At 36.5% G+C, this 26701-nt stretch overlaps 1 pseudogene; it reads right to left on the bottom strand.

The window, feature by feature from the left end:
- The window catches only part of LOC108392636 (transmembrane protease serine 11C-like), a 71635-nt pseudogene extending 45618 nt beyond the window's left edge, over positions 1-26017 (bottom strand).
- Positions 26018-26701: the final 684 nt, after the last annotated feature.

Below are 26701 nucleotides of genomic sequence, written 5' to 3'. Positions count from 1 at the left end.
AGTCTGTAGGTGTAAGATTTTGGAGCACTACAACTTGCACTTCTCCTAATTCTTGGTTGAGTTCCAACAGTATAGATCCATGAAAGCACAGGCCAGCTTAGATATCTCCTTCTTCATTCCAATGGCAAGTCCAGGGAACCAGTGGGATGGATGCAGCTACAACTGCAGCATCGCCTGGATCTTTGTTGAAGTTTTTTGATGATCATCTTCTGGTATGAGTCTTCCAGAAAGTGCTGATGTTGGCATTTCTTCTTCATATCATATCTATGTTCCTTTTCTGGATAGCCAAATTAGGCTTTGATCCTCTGTATAAACACAAACAGACCCTTTGCCCACACTTTGATATGCCCTTTATACCATTGTGTAGAACTCATTGGAGGTCACCACATAGGAACTGCTTTTTTTTTTTAAGAGAAAGGAATATTATCAGAAAAGTGTACCTCCATAGTCAATCATCTGTCACCCTTTAAGTGATCAAAATTAAGGATATTTAAAGCATGTATTAATTGTTGATTTACAGTTAGTTTTATCCTATCAAGGAGTAATCCCCCTTTTCTTTCTTTCTTTCTTTTTTTTATCTTTAATCTACACTTGCATGAAGAATATTATGTTTACTAGGCTTTCCCCTATACCAGGTCCCCCCTATAAACCACTTTACAGTCACTGTCCATCAGCATACCAAAATGTTTTAGAATCACTACTTGTCTTCTCTTTGTTGCACAGCCCTCCCCTTTCTCCCTCCCCACCCATGCATGCTAATCTTAATACCCCCTTTCTTCTTAGCCCCCTTATCCCTCCCTGCCCACCCATCCTCCCCAGTCCCTTTCCCTTTGGTACCTGTTAGTTCATTTTTGGGTTCTGTAATTCTGCTGCTGTTTTGTTCCTTCAGTTTTTCCTTTATTCTTATACTCCTCAGATGAGTGAAATCATTTGGTATTTCTCTTTCTCCGCTTGGCTTATTTCACTGAGCATAATACCCTCCAGCTCCATCCATGTTGCTGCAAATGGTAGGATTTGCCCTCTTATTATGGCTGAGTAGTATTCCATTGTGTATATGTACCACATCTTCTTATCCATTCATCTACCGATGGACATTTAGGTTGCTTCCAATTCTTGGCTGTTGTAAATAGTGCTGCGATAAACATAGGGGTGCATCTGTCTTTCTCAAACAGGACTGCTGTGTTCTTAGGGTAAATTCCTAGGAGTGGAATTCCTGGGTCAAATGGTAGGTCTGTTTTGAGCATTTTGATGAACCTCCATACTGCTTTCCACAATGGTTGAACTAATTTACATTCCCACCAGCAGTGTAGGAGGGTTCCCCTTTCTCCACAGCCTCGCCAACATTTGTTGTTGTTTGTCTTTTGGATGGCAGCCATCCTTACTGGTGTGAGGTGATACCTCATTGTAGTTTTAATTTGCATTTCTCTGATAATTAGCGATGTGGAGCATATTTTCATGTGTCTGTTGGCCATCTGTATTTCTTTTTTGGAGAACTGTTCAGTTCCTCTGACCATTTTTTAATTGGATTATTTGTTTTTTGTTTGTTGAGGCATGTGATCTCTTTATATATTTTGGACGTCAAGCCTTTATCGGATCTGTCATTTACAAATATATTCTCCCATACTGTAGGGTTCCTTTTTGTTCTATTGATGGTGTCTTTTGCTGTACAGAAGCTTTTCAGCTTAATATAGTCCCACTTGTTCATTTTTGCCGTTGTTTTCCTTGCCCCGGGAGATATGTTCAAGAAGAGGTCACTCGTGTTTATGTCTAAAAGGTTTTTCCTATGTTTTTTTCTAAGAGTTTTATGGTTTCATGACTTACATTCAGGTCTTTGATCCATTTTGAATTCACTTTTGTGTATGGGGTTAGACAATGGTCCAGTTTCATTCTCCTTCATGTAGCTGTCCAGTTTTGCCAGCACCATCTGTTGAAGAGACTGTCATTTCACCATTGTATGTCCATGGCTCCTTTATCAAATATTAATTGACCATATATGTTTGGGTTAATGTCTGGAGTCTCTAATCTGTTCCACTAGTCTGTGGCTCTGTTCTTGTGCCAGTACCAAATTGTCTTGATTACTATGACTTTGTAGTAGAGCTTGAGGTTGGGTAGTGAGATCCCCCCTACATTATTCTTCTTTGTCTGGATTGCTTTGGCTATTCAGGATCTTTGGTGTTTCCATATGAATTTTTGAATTATTTGTTCCAGTTCATTGAAGAATGTTGCTGGTAATAGGGATTGCATCAAATCTGTATATTGCTTTGGGCAGGATGGCCATTTTGATGATATTAATTCCTCCTAGCCATGAGAATGGGATGAATTTCCATTTATTAGTGTCCCCTTGAATTTTTCTTAAGAGTGACTTGTAGTTTACAGGGTATAGGTCTTTCACTTCTTTGGTTAGGTTTATTCCTAGCTATTTTATTCTTTTTGATGCAATTGTGAATGGAATTGTTTTCCTGATTTCTCTTTCTATTGGCTCATTGTTAGTATATTGGAAAGCTATAGATTTCTGTGTGTTAATTTTGTATCCTGCAACTGCTGTAATCCGAAATCAGTTCTAGTAGTTTTGGAGTGGAGTCTTTAGGGTTTTTTATGTACAATATCATATCATCTGCAAATAGTGACAGTTTAACTTCTTCTTTACCAATCTGGATTCCTTGTATTTCTTTGTTTTGTCTAATTGCCGTGGCTAGGACCTCCAGTACTATGTTAAATAACAGTGGGGAGAGTGGGCATCCCTGTCTAGTTCCCGATCTCAGAGGAAAAGCTTTCAGCTTCTCACTGTTCAGTATAATCCTGGCTGTGGGTTTATCATATATGGCCTTTATTATGTTGAGGTACTTGCCCTCTATTCCCATTTTGCAGAGAGTTTTTATCATGAATGGATGTTGAATTTTGTCAAATGCTTTTTCAGCATCTATGGAGATGATCATGTGGTTTTTGTCTTTCTTTTTGTTGATGTGGTGCATGATGTTGATGGATTTTCGAATGTTGTACCATCCTTGCATCCCTGGGATGAATCCCACTTGGTCATGGTGTATGATCCTCTTGATGTATTTTTGAATTCTGTTTGCTAATATTTTATTGAGTATTTTTGCATCTACATTCATCAGGGATAGTGGTCTGTAATTTTCTTTTTGGGTGGGTTCTTTGCCTGGTTTTGGTATTAGGGTGATGTTGGCTTCATAGAATGATTTTGGGAGTATTCCCTCCTCTTCTATTTTTTGGAAAACTTAAGGAGAATGGGTGTTATGTCTTCTCTGTATGTCTGATAAAATTCTGAGGTAAATCCATCTGGCACGGGAGTTTTGTTCTTGGGTAGTTTTTTGATTACCGATTCAATTTCGTTGCTGGTAATTGGTCTGTTTAGATTTTCTGTTTCTTTCTGGGTCAGTCTTCGAAGGTTGTATTTTTCTAGGAAGTTGTCCATTTCTTTTAGGTTTTCCAGCTTGTTAGCATATAGGCTTTCATAGTATTCTCTAATAATTCTTTGTATTTCTGTGGGGTCCGTCATGAATTTTCCTTTCTCGTTTCTGATTCTGTTGATGTGTGTTGACTCTTTTTCTCTTAATAAGTCTGGCTAGAGGCTTATCTGTTTTGCTTATTTTCTCAAAGAACCAGCTCTTGGTTTCGTTGATTTTTGCTAGTGTTTTATTCTTCTCAATTTTGTTTTTTTCTTCTCTGATGTTTATTATGTCTCTCCTTCTGCTGACTTCAGGCCTCATTTGTTCTTCTTTTTCCAGTTTCAATAATTGTGATGTTAGACTATTTATTTGGGATTGTTCTTCCTTCTTCAAGTGTGCCTGGATCGCTATATATTTCCTCTTAAGACTGCTTTTGCTGCGTCCCACAGAAGTTGGGGCTTTGTGTTGTTGTTATCATTTGTTTCTTTATATTCCTTGATCTCTATTTTGATTTGTTCATTGATCCATTGATTATTTAGTAGCATGTTGTTTGTGAGCCTTTTTGTTTTCTTTGTAGAATTTATTTCTACTTTTATGCCTTTGTGGTCTGAAAAATTGGTTGGTAGAATTTCAATATTTTGGAATTTACTGAGGCTCTTTTTGTGGGTTAGTATGTGGTCTATTCTGGAGAATGTTGCATGTGCACTTGAGAAGAATGTATATCCTGTTGCTTTTGGATGTAGAGTTCTATAGATGTCTATTAGGTCCATCTGTTCTTGTGTGTTGTTCAGTGCCTCTGTTTCCTTACTTATTTTCTGCCTGGTGGTTCTATCCTTTGGGGTGAGTGGTGTGTTGAAGTCTCCTAAAATGATTTCATTGCAGTCTATTTCCCTCTTTAGTCCTGTTAGTATTTGTTTCACATATGCTGGTGCTCCTGTGTTGGGTGCATATATATTTAGAATGGTTATATACTCTTGTTTGACTGAGCCCTTTATCATCATGTAGTGTCCTTCTTTATCTCTTGCTGCTTTCTTTGTTTTGAAGTCTATTTTGTCTGATATTAGTACTGCAACCCCTGCTTTCTTCTCGGTGTTGTTTGCCTGAAATATGTTTTTCCATCCCTTGACTTTTAGTCTGTGCATGTCTTTGGGTTTGAGGTGAGTTTCTTGTAAGCAGCATATAGATGGGTCTTGCTTTTTTATCCATTCTATTACTCTGTGTCTTTTGATTGGTGAATTCAGTCCATTTACATTTAGGGTGACTATTGAGAGATATGTACTTATTGCCATTGCAGACTTTAGATTCGTGGTTACCAAAGGTTCAAGGTTAGCGTCTTTAGTATCTTACTGCCTAACTTAGCTCGCTTATTGAGCTGTTATATATACTGTGTGGAGATTCTTTTCTTCTCTCCCTTCTTATTCCTCCTCCTCCATTCTTCATATGTTGTGTGTTTTGTTCTGTGCTCTTTTCAGGAGTGCTCCCATCTAGAGCAGTCCCTGTAAGATGCCCTGTAGAGGTGGTTTGTGGGAAGCAAATTCCCTTAGCTTTTGCTTGTCTGGGAATTGTTTAATCCCACCATCATGTTTAAATGATAGTCGTGCTGGATACAGTATCCTTGGTTCAAGGCCCTTCTGTTTCATTGTATTAAATATATCATGCCATTCTCTTCTGGTCTGTAGGGTTTCTGTCGAGAAGTCTGATGTGAGCCTGTTGGGTTTTCCTTTATAGGTGACCTTTTTCTCTCTAGCTGCCTTTAAAACTCTTTCCTTGTCCTTGATCCTTGCCATTTTAATTATTATGTGTCTTGGTGTTGTCCTTCTTGGATCTTTTCTGTTGGGGGTTCTGTGTATTTCCATGGTCTGTTCGATTATTTCCTCCCCCAGTTTGGGGAATTTTTCAGCAATTATTTCTTTAAAGACACTTTCTATCCCTTTTCCTCTCTCTTCTTCTTCTGGTACCCCTATAATATGGATATTGTTCCTTTTGGATTGGTCACATAGTTCTCTTAGTATTGTTTCATTCCTGGAGATCCTTTTATCTCTCTCTGTGTCAGCTTCTAAACGTTCCTGTTCTCTGGTTTCTATTCCTTCAATGGCCTCTTGCATCTTATCCATTCTGGTTATAAATCCTTCCAGGGTTTGTTCACTTCTTTGATCTCCTTCCTGACATCTGTGATCTCCCTCTGGACTTCATCCCATTGCTCTTGCATTTTTCTCTGCATCTCCATCAGCATGTTCATGATTTTTATTTTGAATTCTTTTTCAGGAAGACTGGTTAGGTCTGCCTCCTTCTCTGGTGTTGTCTCTGTTATCTTGGTCTGCCTGAAATTTTGCCTTTTCATGGTGATAGAGATAGTTTGCAGAGCTGGCACGAGTGATGGCTGGAGGAACTTCCCTTCTTATTGGTTTATGGCCTTCCTCTCCTCGGAGATCAGTGACCTCTAGTGGCTTGTGCTGGGCAGCTGTGAGAAAGCAGGGCTTCTGCTTCCTGCCCGGCTGCTATGGAGGTTATCTCGGCTGTAGCTGTGGGCGTGGCCTGGCTCTGGCTGCTGCTCCAAAATGGTGGAGTCCCATTGGAGGGGGAGCGGCCGGGAGGGTATTTATCTCCGTAAGGGGCTTCAGTGCTCCCTGCTGCCCAGGGAGTTAGAGTGCCCAGAGATCCCCAGATTCCCTGCCTCTGGACTAAGTGTCCTGCCCTGCCCCTTTAAGACTTCCAAAAAGCACTCTCCAAACCAAAACAACAGCAGCAACAAAAAAAAAAAAAAGAAAAAAATAATTAAATCAATAATTAAAAAAAAGAAAAACACATGATTTTCTTTGTCCTCAGGTGCCGGTCTCAGGCACCTGCTCACCAGTCTTGCTGCCCTGTTTCCCTAGTATTGGGGTCCCTGTCCCTTTAAGCCTTCCATAAAGCACTCGGGGGTGGGGGGGGAAGGCTGCTCCCGTTTCTTTGTTCTCTGGTGTCGGCCTCAGGCACCTGCTTGCCGGTCCTGCCACCCCGTTTCCCTAGTATCCAAGACCCCATGCATGCACTGTGTCTGTGCTCTGATCCGGATGGCTGGGGCTGGGTGTTCAGCAGTCCTGGGCTCCTTCTCCCTCCAGCTCAGATCTCTCTCCTCCCGCGAGGAGCTGGGGGGAGGGGGGCTTGTGTCCCGCAGGGCCGGGGCTTGTATCTTACCGACTTCATGAGGTGCTGAGTTCTCGCAGGTGTGGATGTGGTCTGGATTTTGTCCTGTGTCCTCTGGTCTCTATTTTAGGAAGAGTTGTCTTTGTTATATTTTCATAGATATATGTGGTTTTGGGAGGAGATTTCTGCTACTCTACTCATGCTGCCATCTTGGCTTTGCCCCCTGTATTCAGAATTTTTAATGCAGAATTTCAATGTGCCAGCTTTCACGCTTGGGCAATCTGGAGATGGATATGTTACTGTGAGAAGAAATACTATGCATATATATGGTCTTAGCTTTTGTGATCATCACAAATTACATTCAGGGAAATCAGTGGAATCCTAGGTTTTATCATTTATGAAGTATCTAAGAAATGAATAAAAGACAAAGTAAAATGAGGCATGACTTAAAGTACTGCAAATTAAGTAGACAGAACAAAGAAATCAAACCTACTTTAGAAAAGTAAAGCAAGGGAAAATGTTGAGGGTGAGGCTAGATTGCACTATTTAATACATCAAATATAACAGAAATTACATTTAAAAAACAACTTTTATCATTGTAGCCTGCCACTCCATAGGCTAGGAAGGCACAATAAGTAGAGAGAGAGAGAAAAGGAGGTGGGGAAAAAGTTTAGGAGAAGAAAGAGGTTAGTAAGAGAAAGGAGAAAGAAGAGAGAAAGAAAAGGGTGGGTAAGAGTATTTTGTAACATTCTGAGAAAATCCCTTGTGTCAGTGGCTGCAGTTAATTATGTGGAAAAATTCTGTAGACTCAGAAATAATCAAAGAAATGCACAGTAAAATCAGATAGCATTTTTCTTGGATTAAATTGGCAATGATGAAAAAACAATAATATCCAGCCTGGGGTAGCTATACTCATATGAGACAAAATAAACTTTAAGCTAAAAACAATAAGAAAAGACATGGATTATGTAATGATAAAGGGAAATTCAACAGGAAGATATCATAAATATATATGCACCCTACATCAGAACACCTAATTATATTAAGTAAATGCAAACAAATCTCAAGGGTGACATAGACAACAGTGCAATAATAGCTGGGGACTGCAGTACCCCTAAGTTCAACAATGGATAGATCATCCAAAAAGGAAATCAACCAAGAAACTTTGGACTTGAACTGTACTTTAGAGGAAATGGACCTAACAAACATACACAGGGCATTCCAGCCAACAGCATGAAAACACACATTCTTCTCAAGTGCACACAGAACATTCTTCAGGATAAATCAAATGATAGGTTACAAAATAAGTCTAAGCAATCTTTAGAGGATAGCATCATAACAATTAACTCTTCTGACAATGATAATCATATGAAACTAGAAATTAATAACAGGAGGGAAGCTGGAAAATTCACAAATACATAGGATTTAAGCAATACACTTCTAACCAGCCAATGGATCAAAGAAGAAATAAAAGAGGAAATAAAAAATATCTTGAAATAAATGAAAATTGAAAAAAAATATAAAACCCTATAGGGTGCTGCAAAAACAGTTCTAAGAGAGACTTTTGTAATGATAGATGCCTAGATTAAGAAAAAAGAAAAATCATAAATTTACACCCCAAGGAACTAGAAAAAGAACAAACTAAGCCCAAAGTTACCAGCAGGAAGGAAATAACAAATATCAGGGCATAAATAAATGAAGCAGAGACCAGAAAAACACTAGAAAAGATCAAGGAAACTAGAGCTGATTTTTGAAAAGATAAACAAACCTTTAGCTAGTCAGAGAGAGAGAGAGAGAGAGAGAGATGGAGGACTCAAATAAATTTTAAAATATCAGAAATGAATGAGGAGACATTACAACTGGTACCATAAAAATACAAAGGATCTTAAGAGAACTGTGAACTGTTATGCATCAAAAAATTGGATAACCCAGAATAAATGGATAAATTTTTAGAAACATATAACCTACTAAGACTGAACCATGAAGAAATAGAAAATCTGAAGAGACCAATAATGAATGAGGAGACTGAAATGGTAATCAAAAGTCTCTCAACACAGAATTTTCCAGGATCAGATGGTAGCTCTGATAAATTCTACCAAACATTTAAAGAAGAATTAATGTTAATTCTTTCCAAAATTGCCTAAAAACAGAAGAACAAAGAACACTTCTAAACTAATCTTATGAGGTGAGCATTATTCCAAGGCCAAAGCCAGATAAGACACTATAAGAAAACTGATGAATATAACATCCTTGATGAATATAAGTACAAAAATCTTCAACAAAATACTAGCAAACTGAATTTAACAACACATTAAACAGATCATATACCATGACTAAAAGGGATTTGTTCCTGGGATGCAAAGATGTTTCAGTATACATGAATCAATTGTGACACATCACATTAATAGAATGAAAGATAAAAATCATATAATCATCTCAATAGATGCAGAAAAGGCATTTGACAAAATACTACATCTTTTAATGTTGTAAAAATGCTCAACTCATTGGATCTAGAAGAAATATGCCTCCACATAATAAGGGCCATGAATGACAAATCCACAGCAAACATCATATTCAAGGGTGAAGTATTGACAGCTTTTTCTTTAAGGTCGGCAATAAGACAAGGATGCCCACTCTCACCATTTATAATCAACATAGTACTGGAAGTGCTAGTCAGAGCAATCAGGTAAGAGGAAGAAATAGGAAGCATCCAACTTGGAAAGGAAGAAGTAAAATTGTTATTAGTTGACAGATGATATGATTTTATATATCGAAAATCCAGCAGACTCCACCAATAACTGTTAAAACTGATTGAGTTCAGGAAAGTTGCAGGATACAAAATCCACATACAGAAAGCAGTTGTGTTTTTATACACTAACAATGAAACATCTGAAATAATTTATAAGTATTTGGTGGTAATCATTTTGCAAAATATAAGTGTATCAAATCGAGTCATTGTACACCTTCAACTTAAGCAATGTTATATGTCAATATCAATAAAATTGGAGAGTATGCTTGAAACCAATGTATTAGAATACCATGGTTAAGAATCTAGGGCAGTGAGGCAGTATTAGGTTATATTAACTTGTTGGACCACTCAGTGAATTTCAAACACTCTAGAGGAAGAGGAAAACCATTGTCTAGGTCCGTTATCTTATTAGAACACCAAGCCCTTAATTATAAAGAATAGTGATACATTGAGTGCTGCTCTTGGCACTCAGAGGAACTACAGATATCACAGTAAAGAATCGGCTCTTCTCTTTCAGGTGTAATCTAGGCCTTGAGAAGAGAAAGAAATTTATGACCTCATATTTCTTTGAAGTGTCATTTTCATTGTTTTTTTTCTTCCTAGAAGAGCCATACTTTTCAAATAGTCCAGGTCACATTCTGAGCTAGGGTTAAGAGCTCCACGGAGCACTAGATACTGACTAATGCTATTATTTGTATTTTAAAAAAAACTATTTTAAAAGTGATTCATAAAATTGAGATATAATTGATATATAACATTATATTAGTTTCAGGTGTACAACATAATGATCTGATGTATGTATATATTGTAAAGTGATCATCAGAGCAAGTCTAGTTAACACCATCCAAGTGATTTTTATGCACATTAAAGCTTGAGAAACAAGGCTCAGATAAGTGGCTCTCAGCCTGACCTCCCAATTAGCATGGCATGTGGAGTTTTAAGAACTATCATCACCTGTGCCCTCTCATGCCGTCTGTCTATGTCAGGGTGGGAACATCAGTGTTGTTTTAATTAAGTGCTTCAGGTGATTCTAAGGTGCGGTCAGGGTTAAGTATAAGTATGAGAGTTGAGTGCAGCTTTTGGTCCGAGGAGTGTTAAGAGGGGCATGCCAAGGCAGCTCGCATTATTCAGGCTGTAACTGAATTGTTGGGTATCTGTAGGAAGGTAAGGTTCCTACAGACAGAGAAGGAGAAACTCAAAGTTTAGCCTCCATGTGGGAGTTCATTGTTCCTGAATCTCTCCTGAGACAAAGGCTAGGGAAGGGTGGACTTTCCTGTATTGCAAGGCCGTTCTGCTTTAGCCAAGGTGGTAGTAGGTGAAGAGTCTGTGCTGAAGCCTTTAAAGGCATATTCTCAAGATGCAGGTGTGATTTCTCCATGTGATCTCACTTGAGGAGGAAACCCAGGGAAGGAAGAGGAAGAAGAAATGGAAGGTTCTCAGGTAAATGTCGTGTCCCAGGTCAGGGGCTGTGTCCACTTTTCCTTCTGAAATGCCATAATTTTAGAAACTGCAAAAGTTTATTTCTGTACTTTGATGCCTAACAAGTTTGTTTTCAACTACTTTTGTCCTTCTCTACCTAGCATAGTCAAGTTTAACTCTATGGTATACGTCTCCCCTGTATCTCAGAGCCTTCTCTCCACTTCTTCCATTCAGACTTCTGATATGTCTTCAGCAATTCCCACCAAGAATTAATGACCTGCACCCACTGAAAATGTTCCCTCTGTGACAGATCAACTGGGAAAGGGTATATTCAGGGTCCCTATGTGGGATGAGATGGGGTCCTGGCATATCAGTGAAGAAGGGGAATGTAGTGTTTTGATTCTGTATGGATGCACCTTCAGCTCTATGTAGACCAAGATTAAGAAAATGTACTTCTAAACATGATGGCATCAGAATGATTCAGACATTTCTGAAAAAGAGTAATTAGAAGAGACAGGCTCTCTAGAATGTTAGAGAAAGATTAACTACCTAAACGCAGTATTAGAGATTATAGAAAATGAGTACTCTTACATGGTTTGACATTTGAGTAAAACTGATGTTTTCATCATAGATTTAGATTATGATTTACTTGTTTTTCTGAACAGTATCACAGTGGTTGTTATGTATCCTTTGGCAAACATTAGGTACCTGATATCAATTTGCCTCATTATGATGTTAACTTCATGCACTTGGTTTAGTTGCTTTATGCTAGAGTCCTCCTCCACTTGTCTTAGTCGTTTTAAAACATTACTGAAAAGTAACCTGAAAATGTTGTTCAAGGCAATGGATTTGTGCTGAATTTTCTTTTAAGATGCCACTTTTCTTATGAGAAATAGAATTCTTTTTGTGGTTGGGACCGTACATATATTGTGGGCTTATAATTAAATGATAACAGTATTAGTGCACTTGTCCCTGTGTGGTTCCACACCTAGATTTTTCTCACACATGTTGACTTATATGCTCAAAGCTGGGTTCTTATGACAACCAATTTCTCCCATTCTTGGCTACTGTTATTGTAGAAGATGAATCACCTTAAATACCCTCAGCTTGGCCTTTAGCTTCTGTTATCCACATTTAAGACTTGCTCGAAATGGCTCTCCAGGCCAGGATCCCCCAAATATGCCTCCAGAGAGTCAAAGAGATGCCTTTTATAGAATCTACTAGAGTTAACATGAAACCTGGCACTGAGGAGACAGTCTAAAAAAAGGACCTTGCATATTTATCATTTTGGCCCTTGGAAAAAAAGAAAACAAAGCAAGTAAGTTTGGTTTTGACATGCAATTATTTTTGCCTAGACTCTTATGCTTTCCCTTTCATTTCCTTATTCCTTCAGAGTAAAGTTGCTATTTTGGGACTAACAGTTTCTATTTATAGTTAGCACAGAAATATTTGGAAATATCCTGAATTAGTAGCAGAGAGAAAATCAGTAAGAAATAACTTCATGCAGGTCTAGAAACTTTGCTGGCCATGTCATCTGTCAATTTCCTCATCACTTACTCACAGTCTAACCTACTGCAATAGAATTTTAACCCCCAGAAGAAGACAATTATGTGTTACTTCTTGATATACTTTTTCTCCTTTTCCTATAGTGATACAATTTGAGATTTTAATGGAGTAGATACTATCCAAAAATAAACACTACATTTGCCCACTTTTGTTACATGTAGGAGTGATTGAGTGCATTTAGGTTCTGACAAACGGAATCAAAGGGAAAGTGGTATGTGCAACTTCTGAGATGTTTCCTATTGAGAGAAGCCTTGCTCCTCTCCTTCCTATTCTGTCTTCTGAGTGGCTGGAATGTGGACATGCTGGCCAGAACTGGCAGTCATTTGGACACTGAGATCTGGTCAATGTAGGTCATGGCAGAGCCACAGGATAGAAGGAACTTGGGGCCCCTGACATTTTGAAGTGACATACTGAACCTGGCTCACTGACCTCTGAACTTATTTGTTTCTGAATCTTATATAGGTATATGTTCCCCTCTAGATCAGTGGTTCTCAGCTTTGGTTGAACATTAGAATCACCTGGGGGGCTTTTAAAATGCCAATTTCCACTCCAGATAATATCTTTGAGAGTGGGACTTACGTACCAGTATTTTTAAAAAAAATTTTCCAGTTGATTTTAAAATGCAACCAGGGTTAAAATTCACTGCTCTGGATTTGGGGTCAGCAAACTATGAGATCTAACCTACCATCAGGTTTTGTATGGCCTGTGAGCTAACAATATTTTTTAAAAGTTGAAAAAAAAGTCAAAAGAAGAAGAACAATTTGTGACATGTAAAATTTATATGAAGTTCAAATTTCAGTGTTCATGAATGAAGTTTTATTGGAAAACAGCTACATTCATTTATTTATGTATGGCTGCTTCAGCACTACAGTGGACTCGAGTAGTTGTTGTAGCCCACCAAGACTTAAATATATGGTGTCTGGCTTTTTACAGAAAAAGCATGCTTACCCTGTTCTGGATGCTGTGCCCTTACGATGCAGGGACTAGTGTGATGCGCTACAAACTTCTGTCCATTACAGCTGCACCTCCTTTATGACTAGCTTAGTATCTGCTAGTAAGTACACAGCAGTCAGCCAATGAATGCTTGTTGAGTTAAATATGTGTTCAGTTTCAGATACCCTGATTCTTTCTCCCATTCTTTTTGTTTGCTTGACTCTTAAACACCTAATCAAATAGAAAACAACATAATTATTATATAGCCATGTGAGAGAGAAAATGTGGGTAGCCTGGAGTGAATATTTGTACTGTGCGGTCATTTGTCCAGCTGTCCTTGTTTACCTAAATACTGGCCAGAGTGAAAGTAGTTATTGTGAGGAGATGGCTCACTGCTTACAGGTTAGGAGCCAGTGAGCTAATGGAATCTTAAAATAGTACAGAAAGTGTCCTTCGAAAGAGGAGCATCATAAGGCTGCCTCTATATTATGCCAGAGCATCTGGATAGAAAGTATAAAATGGGTTAATTACACTGAGATTTTGTTAATTTAGTGGCACATATGCAAATGTTTAAAATAATCAGATTTATTTACTTTTTAAAGTTCATACTAGATATCGTGGCATCAGATAGGGAGCCTTAAGGTGTAACACCAGTGTGGATAAAATGAGAGTTCCTGTGGCCAGGATTCTCACCTGGCTGTGGTTGACTAGCTCACTGCACACCTGTGGGCAATACATGGCTGTTGACTCTATGTAAAGAGCTCCGCCCAGTGCTCTGGGCATGACAGGGTGGCAGGGCTGCAAGGCTGCAGGAGAGCAGAGCAGAGGCTAGAGTTGTGGGAGCACTGAGAACAGGCCCAGAGGATGGCTGTGTGGGACGACTGTGCAGAGAGAGGGGCCCAGAGGCAGAGACCTGCTTGCTGTATGCAGACTTGCTCTGAGTGAATGGGATTATAGTGACTGACCTGCCACCTGGAAATAAAGTTGGGTATAACCCTTTCACCCCAAGAATGTTTTGCTGTCAATTTCTTTGGTCACATTGAATCCACAGTGAACCTGCCTGGGGCTTTGGAAGCCCTATCAAAGCACTTTATACAGTCTCAGAAGTTCCTACAGATTTACAGTGACCTCAGAAAAATTACGTAATTAACAAAACTCATGGTTCTAATGCAGGAATATTTAGTCCTGGATTTTTCTCTTTAGAAATTTTTATAAGCCACTAAAGTTCATAATTTCTGGGAAATAAGTATTACTGTGACTAACTTCAAGAGAGATCTTAACTATATTAAAACTCATGTTCATTTCACATGAGTAGTTTCCTATAGACCCACTAAAAATATCTGTATAGAATTGCTTTAGAATAAACTGCAAGTGGATTATACACATACAAACAAATATATATAAATTAGTGCTTCAAACAAGTGTTCTGTAGTATGTAACCATAAAACATTGTTTAATTCTGTAGTAATAAAAAGTTTAATGGTCACTATAAATAATAAAATGAGGTCTCAGTTCAAAAGTTACATATTACCTTCATCTATCTAATAATTGAAATGTAACTTGATTTAAAGTTGAGATGTTTTTCTCTTCTTAAGCTGTTTCCTCACCCAGCCTTGCTATTCCACCTCTCCCACCCATTTCATTAACTGGGTTTGGACCCTTCTGGGTCCTTTCTTGAATGCTGAGAATTTGGCATTAAGCGTTGGTGTTCTAGGAACTTAGTACATATTTAAAACTTGGTAAATATTTAGTACAATTTTTAAAAATTAGGACATATTTCAAATTTTCTTCTAGGTTTTTCTGACCTTTGAAATTCCCTTTTTACTCATTGCTGGAGATGTCTCAGCTGCCGTTGAGACTCTTAACTATTTCAGCTTGAGCTTAGTCCTCAGAATTTAGGCAGCTGGAGATACTTACCATTCTTTTACCTGAGATCTGATCACCCCTCCAGGCAGCCTCTTGGACAGACCTAAATGATGGGGTGCTTTTTTTCTCGGTGGCCTATATCTGTATCACAGGAAACATTTATGCATTGTTCATCTCAAATACTCTAGTTGTTCAAACTGGCCAAGGGTATACCTCTTCCCTCTGCTAAACAAGTACCAACTCAGGCCTTTAGAATTTCCAGGTGTGAGTCAGATTCCAGTGCTCTGTACTCCTGAAACTGCACAGGTCTTCTTGGGTCACACTGGTCTTTCTTTCAAAGTCTCTCTGTCACTTTGATGCAAAGGGAAAAACATCTATTCTTCACCTCTGGGGATGGTTGTGGTAGCATGAGAAATTACAGCCTGCCTATCTCCAAAGATAACATCTTCAAATATCCTTTTCTTGTCTCTAGCTTCTGACACTTTGACACTCTTGATGAAAAGCAACTATGTCTTGAGTGAGCAACTCTTATTCAAGGGTTTATGGGCATGCTATGACTATGATTCTTGGTCTGGCAGTGGTAGCAGCTGACATTACAATCTACCTAATGATCATATTCATAAAAATAAGATCTGTGTCAGTGGAAGGGTGTTTATGGAAGACAAAGCAGAGACTGTAATAAATAGCTCTTGGGAAGATGGACTCTTTATTCCACTATGTACAACTCTATTTCTTTGTAAATTCTTTTTCCCTAATAAACTGAAATGGATGTTTATTAGCTAGACAGTCTCTTTTTAAATGTATTTTTTCAGAAAATGCTATTGTTTTAAAATAGTAGTTTCCAACCTGTGAGCCATGAATTATATAGGATAAGGACATGGTGGCAGCAGAAGATGATTCTAGGGAAAAATATTTATATACATTCCAAGCTTTGTTCTTCCAGACTTAATACAATGAATCTCGTACATGTATATATTACTGATTTTCAAACATCAGTAAATGTAGTTAGCTAAATACAAATTAATTTAACAGCATTACTAAATTTAAAGTATATTACAAAATAAATTACAAAGTAGTTATTTTCTTGTGAAGATACAGGAAATTATTTTTTTCCTATAAAAGAGGCCTCAACCTTGAAAAGGTTAGAAAGGAGTGGGTTAAAGAAATTAACAAGAACAGGACATAGAACTTGGCACAAAAGCTATGTTTAAGAAAAATCCACCTTGAAGACTCCATAATTTTTTTCTGTTTTATGCAAAATAAAAAAATTTGTACTGACCTTTAATTTCATTTCTTCATAATAGGGAATACTCGTCTTTTTTTGCAAGAATTTTATGAGAAGAAAACATTGTATAGAGAAAAGAACTGTAGGCTTTGGAACAGGTTTTATCTTAGAACCCCACAGTCTAGGCATTTCTATTTGTTTAATTCATTAATTATCTCTTCAGAAAGTTAAAAGTTCAGGAAAGTAGAGACTGGAATAACTATTTATCAGTGTATTGCCAGAACCTAAATCTTTACCAGGAATTAAAAAATCATATATCAAATCTCCGGGTTTAGAATGCCTTAAGCCAAAATTAGCTGAAGAATAGTTTAAAGCAAGTGTTAACTGTTAAGAAATTCTCTTTGTTAAATAATCTTGCCTTGCTCCTTTCCTTTCCCTATTCTCAAAATTCCTTATTTTACCAATAATGGAATCAATAATTTTGTGTGATTAGAAAGTCATACATAATAAGTACTTACCAGAAGTGACAAGATAAACAATGAGTCTGATGGCTCCTGCGGAAATCACTATTATTAAGATCCCCAGGGTAATCTTTCCAAACCTTGTGAGTTTCATCGCTGTGTTTGACTCTGTTCTGAGCAGAAGGGACAGAAAAGTAATTGTTAATGTGAGCTAGGTATAGGACACACTCAGAAATAGGTATAGACTTAATGTTAGTGTAAAAGTATTATTTTACATTAATTATGACTTCAGTGGATGGCTTAGCATGGATAACAACATGGAGAACTAGTAAATATAATGTTGGGCTTGCTTATTTTTAACACGTATAAATAATGTAATACTAAAAATCAAAATTCATTCATTCAGCAAATTTTTACAGATGTCCTAATATGGGCTAGGCACAGTTGTAGAAACAAGGATCTCTTTCCTTATGGAGATTATGTTTTACTGAAGGGAGATAAACAGTAAACAAAGAGCATGATTAATAAATACAATGTTTAAATGGAAAACAGATATTAAGTGCTGTAGTGAAAGTAGTACTAGCTAGGTAAAGAAGATCAGAAATGTGGGAGGGTATGTGAGATGTGGTGGCAGGATGCAAATTAAAGATTAAATATTGAATAGGTCAGGTTAGGTTTACAGATAAGGTAAAATCTGAGAAGACTTGGAACAGGTGGAGGTGTTAGCCCTACAGATACCTGGAATGTTCCGGGTAGAGGCAACAATCTACAGAGTCCCCGAAGGAGGGGTGTGTCTGGAAAGGCATGTTTGGAGGGGCAGTGTGGCTGGAGCAGTGAATGAGAGGAAGAGTAGTAGGAGAGTAATTCTGACAGATAGCATGACCCAGATCAGATAAGGCCTTGTGGGGCATTGTAATAATTTTGGCTTTTTCTCTGAGTGAAGTGTGAGCTTTGGAGGGCTTTGGGCATAAAACTATAATGCTCTGACCTACCTTCTTAATGGGATTCCTGTGACTACTTTGAGTAAAGTAAATTATATAGAGCAAGGGTAGAAGAAGAGTGACAAAATAGGGAATTATGGTGATAATTCAAGCACAAGATGATTTTGGCTTGGACCAGAGTGGTAGACATGGAAGAAATGACCAGGGATTGGAGTTTGGATGTTTTTGAGCATAGAATTGACAGGAGGTCCTGATGGAATTTGACTGGGGAGGAAGAATCAAGGGTGGTTTCCAATTCTTTAGCTTGATGACCTGAAGGAGGGAGTTGTGATCACCTGAGATGAGAAGGCTGTTGATATAGCAGGTTTTGAAGGGATGATTATGAGGTCAGTTTTGTTATTTTGTATTTTGAATATTCCCTAGTCACTCAAGTGGAGATGCAGGTTGGATATGCAAGTCTGGAGTTTGGTATAGAGTTCTGGGCTGGTGATATAAATTGGGCATTCCTCAATATATAGATTAGGCTCTGGGGCTAGATGAGACTTCTAAAGGACTAAGTGTAGATAGAGAAAAAGGCCAAGATATGATCACCAGGTACTCCCATCCTAAAAGGTTTAGGAAGAGGATGAAGACCAAGCAAATGAAACTGAGAGGGAGCAACCAGGGAAGGTAGGAAGACAACCAAGAAAAAGGCATGGAAGTCAAATAAGTTTATCAAGGATGACGAAAGGGATCACCTCTGTCAGATGTTGCTGATGGTTCAAATAAGATGAGCAAATGAGTACTCAAAATTGACCAATGGATGGGCATTTTAGGGGTAACTGGTGACCTTGATACAGGTTTAGGAGTAGAAGGGGCATGAGAATGGTTAGAGACAGTTTGAAAGAAAATGGATGTAGAGGATCTGGAGACAGTGACCACTGACCACTCTTTCAAAGATTTTGCTGAAAAGGGAGGTAAAGAAATGGGACTATACATGGTGAAGGAAATGGGATCAAGAGAAGTTTTATTTTATTATGGAAAACTTTACACATGCATAAGAATAGAGAGAATAATTTAATAAACCTCCATGTATAAGTCACACAGATTTAAGAACCATGTACATTTTGCAATATTTCATCTACTTTTCTGAAGCATTTAAAATAGTTACAGAAAATAATTGCATCATGACATTCACCCCTAATACTTTTCCATCTAAAAATTAAGGGCATTTAAGAAAATGCCCATTGTGATACCTAATAAAATTACCAATAATTCCTTATTATCCTCTAATATCAAGTTCATATTCAAATATCTTTAGTCCTCAAAATGTCTTTTTACAAATTTCTTTTTCTTTTGTTGTTGAACAGAAGTCAAATAAAAATCTCCACATTGCATTCGGTTATCATCTCCTAGTTATTTAATCTAGAACAATTTCCATACTCCTTTTAAAATTTTTGATGACATTGACTGATTCAAGATATTGGGTCACTTGTCCTATAAAATGCTCTAAGAGAATGAGTATACGTATTTAAAAAAAATTTTTAGTTAAATGTTTTAAGACAGACTCACATGCAGTTGTAGGAAATAAGCCAGGTACTGTGTATAGTTTTGCCCACTGGTAACAAATTGCAAAACTATAGCATAGTATCATGACCAGGATATTTACATTGATGCAGCCAAGAGAGTTAACATTTCTGTCACAATGTCCCTCATGTTGTCCTTTTAAGCTGTACCCACTTGCCTCCAGTCTCCTTGCCCTCTGTAAGTCCTAGCAACCACTAATCGGTTCTTTTTTTCCATAATTTTGTCATTTCAAGAATGTCATATAAATGGAATCATACAAAATGGAACTTTTTAGATTTTGCTTTATTGCCCAGCAAAATTCTCTGGTGATCATTAAGGTTGCATGTATCAGTAGTTTCTATTTAAAAATGTTTAAAAAAATGGCTGGGAAGTAATAACATAGGTGTATCACAGTTTGTTTAATCATTTATTCATTGAAAGACAACTGGCTTGTTTTTACATTTTAGCTGTTAAGAATAGGGTGCTATAAACATCTGTGTACAAGTTTTTGCATGACTTTTGCAAGTCTTTGTTTCTTTAGGATAAATTTGCAGAGGTATACTTGCTAACTAGCATGGCAGCTGTATGCATAATTTTTAAGAAGCTACCAAACTGGTTTCCAGAGTGGCCTCAGCATTTTATATTTCTACCTGCAGTGCTTAAGTAATTCAGTTCCTCTGCATCCTGGCCAACATTGCTGTTGTTTGTCATCACTATTTTTAATTTTAACCATTCTGATAGATATTTAGAGACATCTTGTGGTTTTAATTTGCATTGATTGATGCTGTTGAACATCTTTACGTGTGCTTATTAGTCATCCATAGAGCCTCTGAAATGTCTGTTTATATCTTTTGCCTGTTTTCTAACTGGGTGGTTCTTTTTTTGCTGCTAGGTTTTGAGAATTGTTTATATATTTTAGGTAATAATCCTTTGCAGAATTTGTGTTTTGCAAATTATTTTTCTCCAGTTTGTAATTTGTCTTTTCATCTTCTTAACAGTCTTCCATAGAATACATTTTGATGAAGTCCAATTTCTCCGTTTTTCCTGTTACAGATCATACTTCCCTGGGACTTTGTTTGAGACAACCATGTCATCTGCAAATAGGGTCAGTTTTATTTCTTTCCAATCTGTTTTTATTTCCTTTTCTTATAGCTCTGGACAGAATTTTCATCACTGTGTTAAATAAGAATCATGAAAGTGGATGGTTTTTATTTGTACCTGATATTAGAGAGAGAGCATTCAGTCTTTCACCATTAATTATGATGTTATCTGTAAGTTTTTTATAGACATATGTTTTCAAGTTGAAGTTTCCCTCTAGTCCTATTTTTTCTGAGTTTTTGTCATGAAGCAGCATTGAACTTTGTTAAATACCTTTTTTTTACATCAAGTGATAGGTGGTTTTTCTTTTTTAATCTGTAAACATGGTCAATCATACTGACTTTTAAAATACGGAACCAGCCTTGCACCTCTGGTATAAGCCACACTGGACATTTCTTTTCCTGGGAGTTTTTAAGTTATAACTTCAATTTCCTTAGTAGTTATGAGTCTATTTCAAATGATATGTTTCATATTGGATGAGTTGGGGTATATTACGTTTTTTATGGAATTGGTCCATTTTTGTCTAAATTGTCAAATTTGTGCATGTAGACTTGTTGGTAATCTTCCCTTGCTGTCCTTTTGATGTCTACAGGGATGAAGTTATATTTCCTGTTTAATTCCTGCTGTTGGTAATTTGTGTCCTTTTTTTCTTTGCCAGCCTTACTAGAGGTTTGCCAATTTTAGTAATCTTTTCTAAGAGGCATTGTATTGTTTTGTTGATTTTTTTCTATTCTTTTTTCATTTAATTAATTTGTATACTTTTTTTCATTTCCATCCTTTTACTTTCTTTGGGTTTCTTTTACTCTCCTTCTAGTTTCTTGCAGTAGGAGCTTAAATTATTGATTTGAAACATTTCCTCTTTTCTAATGCATGCAGTTAGCCATAAATTTCCATCACACCATTGTTGTAGCTGTGTCTCACAAATGTGATGTTTTCTTTTCACTTGCATTCAGTTCAATGTATTTTTTTTTTACATTCCTTTGACAATTTTGCTTTGACCTATGGATTATTTAGAAATGTGGTTTTCAATTTCCAAGTGTTTTGAGATATTCCTATTTTTTTTTGACTTCTGTTTTTGATTCGATTGTGGTTGGAAAACATACTACATATGATTTACAATTATTTTAAATTTGTTAAGGTTTGTTTTATTGCACTGAATATGATCTATCTTGGTATATGTTCCATGGGCCCTTAAAGTGAGGATGTCCTGCTGCTGGTGAAATTTTCCATAAATTCTGATTAGATCTTACTGTTGGCATTGTTAAGTTATTCTATATTCTGTGTCTCTGTGTAGATGTTTAACAATTGAGAAAGGTGTTGAAGTCTACAAGTATAATAATTTTTAATTTCCCCTTTCAGGTCCATTGATTTTTTTTTTTGTTTATTTCACATATTTTGCTGCTGTCTTGTTGGTACATACACTTTTAGGATTGCTGAGTTTATTGTGTCTGGTAATTTTCTTTTGCTCTAATGTCTACTTAATCTGATATTAATATAGCTACTCCTGCTTTCCTTTGAATGTTGCATATCGGATACTCATTTTTTCCATCATTTTACTATTAACCTGCCTATATTATTATCTTTGAGGTAAGTTTCTTGTAGACAACATATGACTGGGTTATGCTTTAAAATCTATTCTGTTAGTATCTATCTTTTACTGGTGTACTTAGACTATTTACATTTAGAGTAACTATGAGTGCTTAAGACTTAAGTTTACCTTTTAATGCTTTAATCAAAACAAACTTCAGAAGCTCTGGGAGTTTGTTCATTATTATTCAGATTCATGGGGCTGTTATAGGTGTCAGATGATATACACAGCTTGGGAACAGTAGTTGGACAGGCTAAGAGAATAACAGTGACAAAGCTTTTAGGATAAACTATCATATTTCTGAATTGGGAGGCAACTTAATGCATCCATGTTTCAATACTGTTGAATATTTTTCTTTGGCATTTACAGATGTGGAGGAAATGTCTCTTTGGAAGTTAAATAATTTGTTTATTGAGCATTTTCTATGTGCAGGGCATCCTGCTAGGCAAGGCAGGTGCAGTGATGAACAAGGTCACTAATAAATGCAAGAACTGTAAAAATTAATTTTGTTTTATATACTATATTATTATACTATCTTGCAAGTGTACTAACATTAAGTACTAGTTTGCAAGGGCTGTCATAACATTGTACCACAGACTAGGTGGCTTCAGCAAAAATTTATGTTCTCATATTTCTGGAGGCTAAAAATTTGAAATCAGAGTGTTGGCACATTTATTTGTCCTGAGGCCTCTCTTCTTGGTGTACAGACCACTGTTTTTTTTCTCCTTGTGTATTCCTGTGGTCTCTCCTCTGTACATATCTGTATCCTAATTTCCTCTTCTTATAAAGACACCAGTCACATGGGATTAAGGCCTACCTTAATTTAATGACCTCCTTATAACTTAATTACCTCATTAAAGACCTTATCTCCAAATACAGTCACAATCTGACGTACTAGGGGTTAGGATTTCAACATATGAATTTTGAGGAGATGCAGTTCAGCCCAAACATATTTTTGCATTTTATGTTTGGTTTATATATAGGAATATAAATGCTTCATACTTATATTGCCAGCATAATATAAACCTTCATATTTACAATTATTAATGTAATATAAATGATTCATATGTACCCATAGTATAATATTCCTTGATGCTTATGTATTTGTGTGTGTATAAGATGTTTTTGTTAGATATGTAAACATACATTGAAATGACTGTATTGCATATTGATTAGTTTGGAACACCTACATTAAATTGAGTTTTATTTGCAACAAAGTCAAATATCCACAAGGAAACTTATTTTTAATTAGTTAAAAGTCATTCCTTGAACAGATGATATTCCTTGAAAAGGAATACACAATGCAGGATAAAATTTCCAAGTCTTAATCTTCAGAAATTTCATTTTACTTAAAAAAAAATACTCAGATCATTTAAACATATATTGTCCAAATTACGTTTGCATCCTGTACATAAAACTTAGTATCCCAATATTTCTATGGAAATAAAATGTTCATGATCTTTTTTGGACCATAATACAATAAAATAAACCTGAAAAGACACCCATTCTGTAAAAGTTTAGAGAAAAACACTTCTCTATCTGTCCAACTCATTTATTGAGTATATAAGTAGTAGTTAAGTAGAGTACTGTTTAAATTTTTAGAAAAATGAATAATGATATGGTAAAACCCTGGTAACTTAAATTCCTATAGATGGATATGTTATCCTAAAGCATCCTCTTCCATTCCCACAGGTATATGTTAGCAAAGTTTGCTCAGCACAGCTTGCCATGGGACAAACCTCAATGAAAATGGAGTGTGAAATTTGATGTGGCAAATATTTGGAGAATATTTGGTTTTATTCTCAATTGTGTCCTAATAGATCAAATTATATAAAACATGCTGTTGTTATAGATCAAATAACTGAATATTGGCAATTTACCATAATTCAGCCACCTTATTCACTGTTTCTCCTTATTTGTCTATAAGGTGATATTAAAGTGAATCTTATAAACAAGAGTTTATAAGTTTATAAACTAGGGAAGTTGTTTGACTTCAGAATTCCTTCCAACATAAACTTTCTAGAATGAGAGACGCATAGCCTTTAGGAGCTGGAAGGAACTTTGCAGATCACCCTTTTCAGTTTCCTAATTTTAAAGAGGGAGTAATTGTGGGACAATATCCTCTCTTTAGGACATTTCAAATCTAGGGAAGACAATCATCCTAGGTAGAGTTTTCTCCTTTGGTTATTATCAGCATATTTAGGGTTAGGGTTAGAGTGAGGATTAGGGTTCTTTCCTGATCTCCAGAAGGAAAATTAAGTCATATAGGCCACCCTGCCATTCAACTCCTACTTATCTTACAGCCAAAATCTAAGGTCACTATAGTGACTTAACAATTTGATTCACAAATGTAAAATTAGGATAAATGAATAAAAATTAATTTTAAAGGCAAATGAACTGTGTGTATTTCTTTCATTCTCTCCTGAGTTTTCTAAGATGCAGATGTTCTTCATTCTTGAGAAGGATTTTATTTGGAAAGTAGTTATTGTGTATGTGTGTGTGCGCATGTATCAAAATTTAGAAGGAAAAGAAAAACTTGTCAAGATCCAGATTATTTTCTTTAAAGTAGTCTCTGTAAACAATACCAGACATTATAAATTCCATTTTCCTGAAGTGTTATTTTTACATAGAATGCTGATTGAAAAACAGACTACTTATTGAACAGAAACTGGGTATTGGGTAGTAGCTGATATGATGAAAGAAAAACTTGTCTTGATTTCAGTAATATGTCTTAAATTTTCAGGGTGTTTTATTTATGCAACAAGTGTATCCTGAAGCCATTCTGGTGTAATAATAAGGTGGAAATGATATTGAGGATTATTTAGTGATGTCAGAAAGAGTGGCTTGCTGATGAGTTGTTCTTAAATTATTCTTTGGAAGAATGAAAACAGGGTCTGTCTAATATTTTTCACATATTGCATATGGAGCATAAGGAGCTGAGGAAGTTACATGGACATAAAACACATTAGAGCCAAGATCAAACATTTTTACTAGATTTTTAAATTAAATCATAAGGAAAAGATTTCAGGCATTCTTTTACAGCTAATTAAGCTACATATTAATGGAAAGTAACTAATTATTAAAACTATTTATTGGGAATTTACTTTTTGCTCTATGCTTTTCACCTAGAATCTAAATGTTGGCAAGATATCACAACCAGAGGTTATCCAAAAATCTTATTAAAAATATGGGTCGATCTCAGTGGGTTTATCAAGACTTGCATGTTTTTGGAGTGCCAAGAAAGACTGTAATGTGCATATGAACATTTATCTTTGTAAATTTGATTAACTTTGTATCAAAATAGAAATGATTTGTCCATCGGTGCATGCTATGGAACCAGCCAGCACATTTCTTTGACTTTCAGGTCAATTGCTATTTGAGCAAATGGCTATGGGGAAGAAATAGAATTCCCTCTTACTGTTCTTGTTTCTTTTCCAACCAAAGTGTTAAATCACACCACTAAAAATGTATAGCACTGAAATCATTGTGATGTTTAAATAATTAAAAATTAAGACCTAAACTTATTTCTACCACTTTCTAGAGGCAAAATAGTGTATTGTGGACATTAATATTAATGTCTCTATATCAACATACATTATCAGAAAAAGACACATAGAACATCTTGTGTTTTTAAAATTTTCAAAGCGGAATAATCTATTAAGTAAAATCCCCCAATTTTACTTCATTGTTTTAGCAATTATACAGATACTTTTCATGAACATTCTAATTGTGTTGGAAAAATTTCTCACAAATTAATAAAGCACGCTAAGGATTAAAACATTTCAGTCATTCTTGTCCTATTGTTTAGGATATGCACTGATCTGATTTCCATATAAATTAAAAAAAATTTTAAATGCAAATAGAGCTACTTTAACTAATTGAGTCCCTTCAGAAAAGTCCCCCAAGGAGCAATGGCTAGCCCTCCTGCTGCCCACACCCCCAGAGGCCTACCTGTCTCACAGTGGTGTCCAAAACAGGTTTGCCCACTGTCTCCGTGGAGAGCGGAGAGCGTACCTTTGCCCTCTTCTCCTCCAGCGGCATGCAGCACAGTCAATGGCCACCTACTGAGTTTACGAGATCCTGTGACTTCCATGGCTTTTATGATGATAACACTACTTACACAACTTTTCATCTTCAAAGTGCCTTCAGAACACTCAATAATTTTACATAAGTAAAAACATGAACTGTACATTCTGCTCCATAAGTAATACATAACATATGGCCCAAGTGGAGGCAAAATTTAAAGCTCTCAGTTGTGACTGAGTAAGCAATAGGGTCACCTGTTTTGAGAAAGACTGAGCCTTCACTCGGTTTTGCATTTTGTGAATACAGAGATGAGCAGCTGCTCTTCTCACTGTCTAGAATCCACTCGCAAAGGTTGTGGCAGTTTATTGCTTTTTGGTGGAAGCACAATGGCTTTCCAAGTTCTAACCCTCCATTACGATCTGAATGCTCTCCAACTCATAACTGTCTGGCCTCCTTCAACCCATATATTGTCCTTTCATGAATTCTTCCCCGAAATTTTTACTGCAACCTTAATACTAGCTCATTAAAGAATTTTTCATTCCCTGATATCCAATTTTTTTATTAAAAGTATATATGGGTTAATCCAGTAATTTTCCAAAGATTTGGATAGCATTCGGGTTGTTAGCAGCTAGTTTAGATATTGATGTAGAGACTAGATAGGACACACCCTGCTGATTAGCTCCCTGGAAGAGGAAGAAATTTGCCCCAGGCCAGGGACCTGCAGTAGGGAGAGTCCAGTTACCTGAGAGAA

This window comes from Manis javanica, chromosome 5 (assembly GCF_040802235.1).
Source record: "Manis javanica isolate MJ-LG chromosome 5, MJ_LKY, whole genome shotgun sequence".
In the NCBI taxonomy this organism is placed as follows: domain Eukaryota; kingdom Metazoa; phylum Chordata; class Mammalia; order Pholidota; family Manidae; genus Manis; species Manis javanica.
Note: the sequence above shows the minus strand (reverse complement) of the source record. Positions and strands in the feature narration are given on the sequence as shown.